Genomic DNA, 12,882 nt, shown 5'->3' on the forward strand with positions numbered 1-12,882 from the left:
CTGAAACCTCAATTAGTTGCTCTAATACAACAGAACTGCAAGTTTCATGGACTTCCATCAGAAGATCCCTACCAGTTCTTAACTGAGTTCTTGCAGATCTGTGAGACTGTTAAGACTAATGGAGTAGATCCTGAAATCTACAGGCTCATGCTTTTCCCTTTTGATGTAAGAGACAAAGCTAGAGCATGGTTGGACTCTCAACCTAAAGATAGCCTGGACTCCTGGGATAAGCTGGTCACAGCCTTCTTGGCTAAATTCTTTCCTCCTCAAAAGTTGAGCAAGCTTAGAGTGGATGTTCAGACCTTCAAACAAAAAGATGGTGAATCCCTCTATGAAGCTTGGGAAAGATACAAGCAGATGACCAAAAGATGTCTTTCTGATATGTTTTCAGAATAGACCATGATAGATATATTCTATTATGGTCTATCTGAGTTCTCTAAGATGTCACTGGACCATTCTGCAGGTGGATCCATTCACCTAAAGAAAACACCTGTAGAGGCTCAAGAACTTATTGATATGGTTGCAAATAACAAGTTCATGTACACTTCTAAGAGGAATTCCTTGAATAATGGGATGCCTCAAAGGAAGGGAGTTCTTGAAATTGATGTTCTAAATGCCATTTTGGCTCAGAACAAAATGTTGACTCAGCAAGTCAACATGATTTCTCAAAGTCTGAATGGATGGCAAAATGCATCCAACAGTACTAAAGAGGCATCTTCTGAAGAAGAAGCTTATGATCCTGAGAACCCTGCAATAGCAGAGGTAATTTATATGGGTGAACCTTATGGAAACACCTATAATTCATCATGGAAAAATCATCCAAATTTCTCATGGAAGGATCAATAAAAGCCTCAATAAGGCTTTTAATAATGGTGGAAGAAACAAGTTTAGCAATGGCAAGCCTTTTCCATCTTCTTCTCAGCAACAGATAGAGAATTCTGAGCAGAGCACCTCTAACTTAGCAAATATAGTCTCTGATCTGTCTAAGGCCACTTTAAGCTTCATAAGTGAAACAAGGTCCTCCATTAGAAATTTGGAGGCACAAGTGGGCCAGCTGAGTAAGAAAGTCACTGAAACTCCTCCTAGTACTCTCCCAAGCAATACAGAAGAGAATCCAAAGAGAGAGTGCAAGGCCATTGATATAGTCAATATGGCCGAATGCAAGGAGGAAGGGAAAGACGTGAATCCCAATAAGGAAGACCTCATGGGACGTCTCCTAACCAAGAAGGAGTTCCCTATTGAGGACCCAAAGGAATCTGAGGCTCATATAGAGACCATAGAGATTCCATTAAACCTCCTTCTGCCATTCATGAGCTCTGAAGACTACTCTTCCTTTGAAGAAGATGAAGATGTTACTGGAGAGCAAGTTGCTTAATATCTAAGAGCTATCATGAAGCTGAATGCCAAGTTATATGGTAATGAGATTTGGGAAGGTGAACCTCCCTTGCTCATCAGTGAATTAGATACATGGGTTCAGCAAACCTTACCTCAAAAGAGATAAGATCCTGGCAAATTCTTAATACCCTGTACCATAGGCACCATGACCTTTGAAAAGGCTCTGTGTGACCTGGGGTCAAGCATAAATCTTATGCCACTCTCTGTAATGGAGAAGCTGGGGATCATTGAGGTACAGCCTGCCATATTTTCATTACAAATGGCAGATAAGTTAGTAAGGCAGGCGTATGGATTGGTAGAGGACGTGTTAGTAAAGGTTGAAGGCCTTTACATCCCTGCTGATTTCATAATCTTAGACACTAGGAAGGAGGAGGATGAATGCATCATCCTTGGAAGACCTTTCCTAGCCACAACAGGAGCTGTGATAGATGTTAACAGAGGAGAATTAGTCCTTCAATTGAATGAGGACTACCTTGTGTTTAAGACCCAAGGGTGTTCTTCTTTAACAATGGAGAGCAGGCATGAAAAGCTTCTCTCAGTACAAAGTCAAACAAAGCCCCCACAATCAAACTCTAAGTTTGGGCCATAGCCAAACTCTAAGTTTGGTGTTGAATCCCCACATCCAAACTCTAAGTTTGGTGTTGGGAGTCTACAACATTGACCTGATCACCTGTGTCGCTCCATGAGAGGCCACTGTCAAGCTATTGACATTAAAGAAGCGCTTATTGGGAGGCAACCCAATTTTTATTTATCTAATTTTATTTTTTTATTGTTCTTTTATGTTTTATTAGGTTCATGATCATGTGGAGTCACAAAAAAATACTAAAATTAAAAACAGAATCAAAAATAGCAGAAGAAAAATCACACCCTGGAGGAAGGACTTACTGGCGTTCAAACGCCAGTAAGGAGCATCTGGCTGGCGTTCAACGCCAGAACAGAGCATGGATCTGGTGTTGAACGCCAGAAACAAGCAGCATCCTGGCGTTTGAACGCCAGGAATATACCCTGAGGAGAGCTGGCGCTGAACGCCAGAAACAAGCATGGAACTGGCGTTCAACGCCAGCATGCTGTAATTGGGCGTTGAACGCGCAACATAAGCATCACTTCGGCGTTTAAACGCCAGAATTGTATGCAAGACGTTTTACATGCCTAATTGGTGCAGGGATGTAAATCCTTGACACCTCAGGATCTGTGGACCCCACAAGATCCCCACCTACCTCAACTCACATTCTCTCATCTTCTTCACATTCAAACTCTCTTCCCCATAACCACTTTTCCCCATAAACCCACCTACCTTCAAAATTCAAAATCCCTTTTTCCCACCCAACCCACCCAATATGGCCGAAAATTAACCCCTCTCCCTCCACTATAAATACCCCTCTGATGACAAGTCATCATATACCCATTTTTCAAGCTAATTTCACTTGTTTTGTTAGCATTTATGCACTTTCTTGTATCCTAAGTAAGTGATTTGGAGTGAAAATGCATAACTTCTTTAAATCAAGCAACCACCATGAAATTAATGTTAATCCATGAGGTTTGAGCTAATTTTAATTGAATTTTAATTGATTTATAAGCCTCTTGAATTTAGTGATACCTGGAGTGGTTATTTTGGTTTATTGTAGGTGAAGAAAAGAAAAGAAAAGGAAAAGCGTGGCCTAAGAAGTGTAGCCCAAGGAAAGGAAAGTGTGGTCAAAGCCCAAGGAAGTGTGCCGCATGCAAAAGGGGGAGGCAACATTGCCCTCAACAAGGGCAGACTGCCCTCTAGGAGGGCAACATAAGGGAACCAAGAAGAGAAGGCAACCCTGCCCTGCCCACTCCAAGGGCAGAGCACAAAATGTGCCTTGGGACCAAGAGGAAGAGAACCTTGCCCTGCCCTCCACAAGGGCAGTATCGGGCTCACCAAGGAAAGAATTCAAAGGAAAAATGTCACCCATGCATGCCACAAGATTCGAACAAGGAACCATGAGGAAGCTAGGACTTAAGGTTGATTGCCGTGCCAAGAAGCCAAGAAAATTAATAGAACGTGTGCCACAGCCGTGTTTCGAACACGGGACAGCAAAGTGGAAACACTGCCCTGCCCTCCGCAAGGGCAGGGCAGCATTTTGTGTATAGCGCACCAAGAAGCAAATGTGGCGCACCATGGCACGTTCCTGGCAGCATCTGGCGCACCATGGCACGTTCCTGGCAGCATCTGGCGCACCAAGCTCAATCCTGGTAGCACCAAAATTTCCTGCCCTGCCCTCCGCGAGGGCAGGGCAGCATCCTATGCACCAAGGAAATTTCTGGCGCACCAAATTTTGATTCTAGCGCACCAACTTCTGATTCTGGCGCACCAACTTTTCCTGCCCTGCCCTTGGCGCGGGCAGGGCAGCATTTCATGCACCAAGGCCGCACCAACCGCACCAAGGCCGCACCAGCTTGCACCACGCCGCACCAATCATCCGCACCATGCACCAATTTTCTGCCCTGCCCTCCACAAGGGCAGGGCAGCCTCCTGGGAGCAACTTCTCATGGGCCGAAAATTCAAATTAAAACCCCATTTTAATTCATTTCTTCACCAAATCAAAAGCCCATCCAAATCCCAAAATCCAAGAATAGAAAGTGTATAAATAGGAGCTAGTTTGATGTAATTAGGACCTTTCCTTCAACCTTTAGCTTTGGCTTTTGAATTTTGCACTTTCTTTGAGCTTTGAATTTTTGTGACTTTCCTTGAGAGACTGAACCGAGATTTCAGAGAATTGGGGAGGAGAATTGATCTCTCTTCTTCCTTGTTCTTGCTTGGGTCTTTTTAATTTCTTTGTTTTGATTCTTGGGTGTTAAGAATTGAGGGAATTCTGTCTCAATCTCCACTCAAGAACTCTTGAGTTTTCTTTCTGCATAATTGAATCAATTTACATTCTCTTTACTGCTTCCTCTTCAATTTCTTGTCAATTGCTTTGTGAACTTGGATCTGGGAAGGCAAATAGAGATCTAGGCTCTGCTACCTAGTCTCTTGAGACCTGAGACCACAATTTACTTTTGGTTCTTCTGTGAACCTGCTGCACTTTAATTTCATTTTCTGTTGAATTTCAGTTTATACCAATTCATCTTCTACTCTTATTGATTGTTGCAATTTACTTTCTCTTTGTTTAGATTCTGCAATCCTAGTCCTCAATTCCCTTTTCCATTCAAGCAATTTATATTTCTTGCCATTTAAGCTACTGCAATTTACATTTCTTGCACTTTAAGTTTCAGTCATTTAATTTCTTGTTCTTTAAGATTCAGTTTATTTTACTTTCCTGTTCTTTAATTTACTGCAATTTCCCCTCTCCCTTTACATTTCAAGCAATTTATCTTCTGTTAAATATAACCCACTCAACCAAAACTTGATTCGCTTGACTAAATCAACCACTAAACTAAAATTGCTCAATCCTTCAATCCCTGTGGGATCGACCTCACTCATGTGAGTTATTATTACTTGATGCGACCCGGTACACTTGTCGGTGAGTTTTGTGTTGGATCATTTTCCACACATCAAGTTTTTGGCGCCGTTGCCGGGGATTGAAATAGATTGACAATGATTAAGTGAAGTGGAGGTCTAGATTAAGCACTTTTTCTTTTCTGTTATTCTAATTCTTACTAACACACAAACTGTTTGAATTTTTGCTTAAACTAACTAAACCTTCATTCTAGCTATAGAGTGAAGTTTCATTGGCTTTCTGGGTCTGTGTGTTTATTGTTGTGTGTTTGTATGTCAGGTACAGGAAGATCTTCCCCTATCATCTCTGAAATTGATCAAAGAACTCTTCGGAGAATAAGAAGAGCTGAAAGAGGGAAGAACGTTATTGGAGAAGAAGAATCTGAGGAGGAATTCCAAGAGATGGAAGGAGATACCAATCAACCAGGAGAAGGAGCCAACAATAATCAACAACAGAGAAGAGTCTTGGCTTCATACACATTTGCAAATGCTAGGCATTGTGGGAGTAGCATTCTTCCTCCCAATGTCAATGCAAACAATTTTGAACTAAAGCCACAACTCATCACTCTGGTTCAAAACAATTGTTCTTTTGGAGGAGGGCCTTTGGAGGATCCAAATCAACATCTGTCTACCTTCTTGAGAATTTGTGACACGGTGAAAACCAATGGTGTACCTCCTGATAGTTACAAGTTGCTGCTCTTCCCATTCTCTCTCAGAGATAAAGCCACTCAATGGCTAGAGACCTTTCCAAAAGAAAGCATCAACACTTGGGATGACTTGGTGAGCAAGTTTCTTGCCAAATTCTATCCACCTCAAAGAATCCTAAGGTTGAAGACTGAGGTTCAAACGTTCACTCAATTGGAGGCCGAGAACTTATATGAAGCATGGGAAAGATATAAGGCTTTATTGAGGAAATGTCCACCAGAGATGTTCACTGAGTGGGACAAGTTGCAGAATTTCTATGAAGGACTCACTCTTAAAGCTCAAAAAGCTCTTGATCACTCTGCCGGAGGTTCATTACAACTCATGAAAACCACAGAGGAAGCTCAAAACCTCATTGATATGGTGGCCAACAACCAATATTTCTTTGCTCATCAAAGACAACGCCAACCATCACAGAGAAGAGGAGTAATGGAGTTGGAAGGAGTGGATTCAATCTTAGCTCAAAACAAGATGATGTAGCAGCAGATTCAACAATAGTTTGAGCAAATGGCCAAAAGAATTGATGGCTTGCAAGTGGCAGCAGTGAGCACCACAAGCCAACCACCAACCACTTGGGTGCAAAATGAAGAAACTCAAGAAGAGCAACAACAAGAGCAAGTCCAATACATGCACAACCAAAATCCTAGAACAAATGAAGTCTATGGGGATACTTACAATCCATCTTGGAAGAATCATTCCAACCTCAGATGGGGAGATAACCAGAACCAAAACCAACAACCATGGCAAAGAAACACAGGCCAGAACAATTGGAAAAACACAAACCACAACCCCCAGCCAAACACTAACCAAAACTCATACAGAAAACCACAAAACAACTACCCAAATTCTAACCAATACCCACCAAATAACCACCCAACTAACCAAAACACTTATCATCATCCATCAACACCCCAAAATCAACCCATCTCACAAGACTCACAGAGAATCACCAATCTAGAGCTGCTCATGGAGAAACTGATGAAGAACCAAGAATTGACAACAAAGAACCAAGAAGCCTCCATGAAGAACCTAGAGAGGCAGATTGGACAAATCTCTAAGAAGATTTCTGTTGAAAAACCATCAAGTTCACTACCTAGTGATACCATTCCCAACCCAAAGGAAGAATGCAAGGTCGTGCAACTAAGAAGTGGAAAGATGTTAGTGGATGGTAACCAAGGAGCAAAAAAGAAGCTTATGGAGAATGACACTGAACCAACAAAGAATGATGAAGCCATCAACAAAGACATGATAAGCAAGAATGTCCCAGGAGAACTCACAGAAGAGAACAACAAACCACAGAATTTGAAGAAAGGAAAGAAGATCTTGGAGGAACCAATTCCAAAACAACATCAAGTGGAGAAGAGCTCAACATCACCACTACCTTATCCACAGAGATTTCACAAGGAAACAAAGGATCAGCATTTCCACAAATTTCTTGAGACTTTCAAGAAGTTGGAGATCAACATACCTTTAGCTGAAGCATTGGAGCAAATGCCTTTATATGCCAAGTTCTTAAAAGAGCTCATCAACAAGAAAAGAGATTGGAATGAGAAGGAAACGGTGATGCTTAGTGAGGAATGTAGTGCCGTGCTCCAAAAAGGAATCCCACCAAAACTTAAAGATCCAGGGAGCTTTGTAGTGTCATGCACTATAGGTAAACTATCCTTGGACAAGGCTCTCTGTGATCTTGGAGCTAGTATCAACTTGATGCCCTTATCCATGATGAAGAAGCTTGCCATAGAAGAACTCAAACCCACCAGGATGTCACTAGTCATGGCAGACAGATCAATCAAGATACCAAATGGAATTGTGGAAAATTTGTTAGTAAAGGTTGGAGAGTTTATCTTCCCTGCGGACTTTGTAATCTTAGATACCGACGAGGAAGGCAACAATTCAATCATCTTGGGCAGACCATTTCTAGCAACTGCAAGAGCCATTATAGATGTGGAAAAAGGAGAAATGATTTTCAGAGTACACAATGAGCAGATGATCATAAATGTTTTTAAGACAATGCAACACCCTTCAGAACAGGAAGAGCATTTGAGGGTGGATATGATAGAGAGCCTGGTGGAAGAAATATTAGACATTGATCAGCATGAGCAAGAAAAAGACAATCAAGAAACAATAGAGGAACATGTAGCTGAGGTTTACCTAGACAAAGAGGTGGAACCAAGCAAGAAAGAAGAGGTGCAAAAGCAAGAACTGAAGCCATTACCTTCTCATCTCAAATATGCATTCCTTGGCACTTCAGAGAGCCTCCCGGTGATCATCAATTCATCCTTGACAAAGAAAGAAGAAGGAGAGCTTCTTGATGTTCTCAGAGCTCACAAGGATGCCTTAGGATGGACCATAGATGATCTGAAAGGCATCAGCCCTACAGTATGCATGCATAAGATTCTTTTGGAGGACAATTCCAAAGCAGTAATTCAACCTCAGAGAAGACTAAACCCTGCAATGAAGGAAGTTGTCCAGAAGGAAGTAATGAAATTATGGAATGCAGGAATCATATATCCTATTTCCGATAGCTCATGGATAAGCCCAGTCCAAGTGGTACCAAAGAAAGGTGGGATGACAGTCATTATTAATGAGAAGAGTGAACTCATTCCCACCAGAACAGTGACAGGATGGAGGATGTGTATTGACTATAGAAGGTTGAATGATGCCACACGCAAAGATCACTTCCCACTTCCTTTTATTGATCAAATGCTTGAAAGGTTGGCTGGCCATGCTTATTATTGCTTCTTGGATGGCTATTCTGGGTATAATCAGATAGTGGTAGATCTAAAAGACCAAGAAAAGACTTCATTCACATGCCCAGTTGGAGTTTTTGCCTATAGAAGAATGCCATTCGGATTATGCAATGCCCCTGCCACTTTTCAAAGGTGTATGCTTTCCATTTTCTCAGATATGGTTGAAAAATTTTTAGAGGTTTTCATGGATGACTTCTCTATTTTTGGTGATAATTTCAATACTTGCTTAAACCATCTAACTCTTGTCTTGAAACGGTGCCAAGAAACCAATTTGGTTTTGAACTGGGAGAAGTGCCATTTCATGGTACCTGAGGGGATTGTTCTTGGTCATAAAGTTTCAAGAAGAGGAATAGAGGTTGACAAGGCAAAAGTGGAAATAATAGAAAAACTCCCTCCACCAACTAATGTGAAATCTGTTAGAAGTTTCTTGGGGCATGCAGGATTTTATAGAAGGTTTATCAAAGATTTTTCTAAAATAGCCAAACCTTTGAGTAACCTTTTGATGATTGATCAACCTTTTGTCTTTGATAAAAATTGCCAGCATGCTTTTGAAACTCTAAAACACAAACTCACAATAGCACCAATTATCACACCCCTGGATTGGAACTTACCATTTGAACTCATGTGTGATGCAAGTGAAATTGCAATTGGTGCTGTACTTGGACAGAAGAAGGGAAACTTGCACCATGTCATATATTATGCAAGTAAAGTATTGAATGAAGCTCAAAAAAAATTACACTACAACAGAGAAGGAATTGTTAGCTGTAGTCTATGCATTTGATAAGTTTAGATCGTACTTGATAGGATCTAAAATTGTGGTTTATACTGATCATGCTGCTCTCAAGTATTTGATGTCAAAGCAGGATGCTAAACCAAGACTTATCAGATGGATTCTACTCTTACAAGAATTTGACATTGAGGTAAGGGACAGGAAAGGCACTGAAAATCTAGTTGCTGATTATTTGTCAAGGCTGCCACCAGAAACAATTCAAAAGGCCTCATTACCTGTGAATGAAAGCTTCCCAGATGAACATCTCATGCAAATCCAACAAACACCATGGTTTGCTGATATAGCAAACTACAAAGTAGGGAGAAAGATACCGCAAGAATTCACTAAGCAACAAGTGAGGAAATTAATCAATGAAGCAAAGAAGTTCTTGTGGGATGAACCCTATCTGTTCAGAAGGTGCTCTGATGGAATAATCAGGAGATGTATTCCTGAAAGTGAAATAAGAGATATATTATGGCATTGCCATGGCTCAGCTTATGGTGGACATTTTGGTCCAGAAAGAACAGCAGCAAAGATACTACAAAGTGGGTTCTATTGGCCAACCATCTTCAAAGATGCCAGGGAGTTTGTCCACCAATGTAATGAATGCCAAAGAGCAGGAGGACTAACAAGGAGGAATGAGATGCCACAGAACTTCATTTTGGAAGTAGAATTGTTTGATCTATGGGGCATTGATTTCATGGGACCCTTTCCCCCTTCTTATTCATTTAGATATATCCTGGTAGCAGTGGAGTATGTTTCAAAATGGGTGGAAGCCATAGCTACAACTACCTGTGATGCACAAATTGTTCTTCAATTCCTAAAGAAGCACATCTTTACTAGATATGGAGTACCCAAGGGTCTCATCAGTGATGGTGGTGGTCATTTTTGCAATAGACAAATGGAGAAACTTCTCCACAAATATGGAGTTGTTCATAAGGTAGCCACACCATATCACCCTCAAACTAATGGGCAGGCAGAATTAGCAAACAGGGAACTGAAGAAGATCCTAGAAAAAACAGTTGGCAGCACAAGAAAGGATTGAGCTAGGAAGTTAGAAGATGCACTTTGGGCATACAGAACAGCTTTTAAAACTCCTATTGGGAAGTCCCCATTTCAACTGTTATATGGCAAATCTTGTTATCTCCCTATAGAGCTTGAGCACAAAGCCTTTTGGGCCACTAAACTTCTAAATTTGGATTCTGAAGCAGCAGGAGAGAAAAGATTGTTGCAGCTGAATGAGCTAGATGAGTTTAGGCTAGAAGCCTATGAAAATACCAAGATATACAAGGAGAAAGCTAAGAGATGGCATGACAGGAAGCTTTTGAAGAAAGAATTCAAACCTGGACAACAAGTGCTCCTGTATAACTCACGGCTCAAGATATTCCCTGGCAAGCTTAAGTCTAAGTGGACTGGTCCATACTTGGTGACTAAGGTTTTTCCTTATGGGAGTATTGAATTGCTAGATAAAGCAACAAAGAGTCAGTTTACAGCAAATGGTCATAGAGCAAAACTGTATCTAGGGGGGCAATGGAACAAAGAAAAGGAGGTTCAGAACCTAGATCCCCCTTGAAGCAAAAATAGAAGATGTCAAGCTAGTGACAATAAAAGAGCGCTTGTTGGGAGGCAACCCAACCTGAGGTAGTTTCTTTTCATAGCTTTTCCAATAAAAATGTTGAGTAATTGATGTGGATTGCAAGGAGCTAAGTTTGGTGTTGCACACCAAAACAATTTGAGGGAGAATAAAAACTTCTAAGTTTGGTGTTCCACCAAAATATCATATAAAAACACATTCTCACCTCTTGCATGATTCTAGCTCCAAGCAATCAAACACATTATTCAACTGTTGAACTGTTTTCTAGCTTTAATTTCATTAACCATTAGCAAGGATACATGGTTTTAAAAATGGTTGACTTGTTGCATCTGAGGCAGTGGCAAACAATTAAGTTTGGTGTCCCTACACCAAAAATCAATCCTAGAACCACACTCAGTTTATACATACTAACCATATAATTAAGGGCTTGAGAAGCAAGCAACTTTGAGGATTATGCAGGACATGAGCCAATAATTGAAGACATTATGCATCTTAACTCAAAGAGAACACAACAGAAGGACGAATCAAAGGGCTGCAACTTCAAAGGTTGTATCTGAACTTAATCCTTGCTGCTGTGTATTATTTCGAACATGGGAACCATTGTATGTATTGCTAAAGTGTTTATCTAGTTGCAAGTGAAATTGTTTGCTAAAAATGCTAAACCTGCATAATGCTTGTTATCCATCACTTGGCTTGAAAATTGCTTTGTTTCCCATATGCTTAAATAAAAGAGTTTTGTTTGAATTGAAAAGTAAAATATCCAATGTTGCATAAGTATGAATGGAAGTTGGTGGTGGTATATGTGTTTGATTAAATGCATGACTCATGAAATAATTGTTGTATAATATCATTCTCATTCAATTGTGAGTTAGCTTGCTGTTACAAAGACTCCTCTCAATAATGAAAAAGCCCTTGGTAACAAAAACAGAAAGAAAAGGGAAAGAAAAAGCCAAAATGGCAAAGAAAACAAAGAATAAAGGTTGGACACCAATAGCTTGAACCCTAGGACATATGCCTGTGGTGTTCTTGTACTAAGATCTGCTTGGATGAGTAAATTCTAAGGGGTATTTTAAAACCCGGTCACTTAGATCAACTGATTTGGGATGGTCAATTGAAAATCCACAATAAAGAGCAACTTAGATACAGAACATTTAGTTATCCAAAGAGATGCTGGGCATCAATGATCCTAGGAAGAATTAGTGAGCCAAGTGTCTGTGGTGGAAAGATGTTGAGCAAAATAAAAGAAAATAAAGCCAAAGGCTATGCTGCAGCATTTGACACCCAACCTCTAAAAAAATTAATAAGCTTGTTAAGCATTGTAAGCCAAGAAAAGTTAGCAAGGGAGTGAGTAAAAAGTGAGCCTTATAACAGCAAGTTTAGCAAGCTTTTGAGGAAAGATATATATTATGTAACAGGAATAATAACCTGAGTTGTCATTGTCTGCATAAATGCCCCATAGATCAAGTTCTGCTATCTGCATAATAAGGATAAGTATCCTTTTCTTATTCATTCCATTTACTCTTAATTTTGATGCTTGCTTGGGGACAAGCAAGATTTAAGTTTGGTGTTGTGATGACAAGTCATCATATACCCATTTTTCAAGCTAATTTCACTTGTTTTGTTAGCATTTATGCACTTTCTTGTATCCTAAGTAAGTGATTTGGAGTGAAAATGCATAACTTCTTTAAATCAAGCAACCACCATGAAATTAATGTTAATCCATGAGGTTTGAGCTAATTTTAATTGAATTTTAATTGATTTATAAGCCTCTTGAATTTAGTGATACTTGGAGTGGTTGTTTTGGTTTATTGTAGGTGAAGAAAAGAAAAGAAAAGGAAAAGCGTGGCCTAAGAAGTGTAGCCCAAGGAAAGGAAAGTGTGGTCAAAGCCCAAGGAAGTGTGTCGCATGCAAAAGGGGGAGGCAACATTGCCCTCCACAAGGGCAGACTGCCCTCTAGGAGGGCAACATAAGGGAACCAAGAAGAGAAGGCAACCCTGCCCACTCCAAGGGCAGAGCACAAAATGTGCCTTGGGACCAAGAGGAAGAGAACCTTGCCCTGCCCTCCACAAGGGCAGTATCGGGCTCACCAAGGAAAGAATTCAAAGGAAAAATGTCACCCATGCATGCCACAAGATTCGAACAAGGAACCATGAGGAAGCTAGGACTTAAGGTTGATTGCCGTGCCAAGAAGCCAAGAAAATTAATAGAACGT

The 12,882-nt window shown here is 40.5% G+C and overlaps 1 non-coding gene across 1 annotated transcript; it reads right to left on the reverse strand.

Moving 5' to 3' along the window:
* Positions 1-279: 279 nt before the first annotated feature.
* Positions 280-386, reverse strand: LOC112798765 (small nucleolar RNA R71). Its single transcript, XR_003200362.1, has one exon. It is a non-coding gene; the product is annotated as a small nucleolar RNA R71 (small nucleolar RNA).
* Positions 387-12,882: the final 12,496 nt, after the last annotated feature.

Source organism: Arachis hypogaea, chromosome 4, assembly GCF_003086295.3.
Source record: "Arachis hypogaea cultivar Tifrunner chromosome 4, arahy.Tifrunner.gnm2.J5K5, whole genome shotgun sequence".
Taxonomy (NCBI): Eukaryota; Viridiplantae; Streptophyta; class Magnoliopsida; order Fabales; family Fabaceae; genus Arachis; species Arachis hypogaea.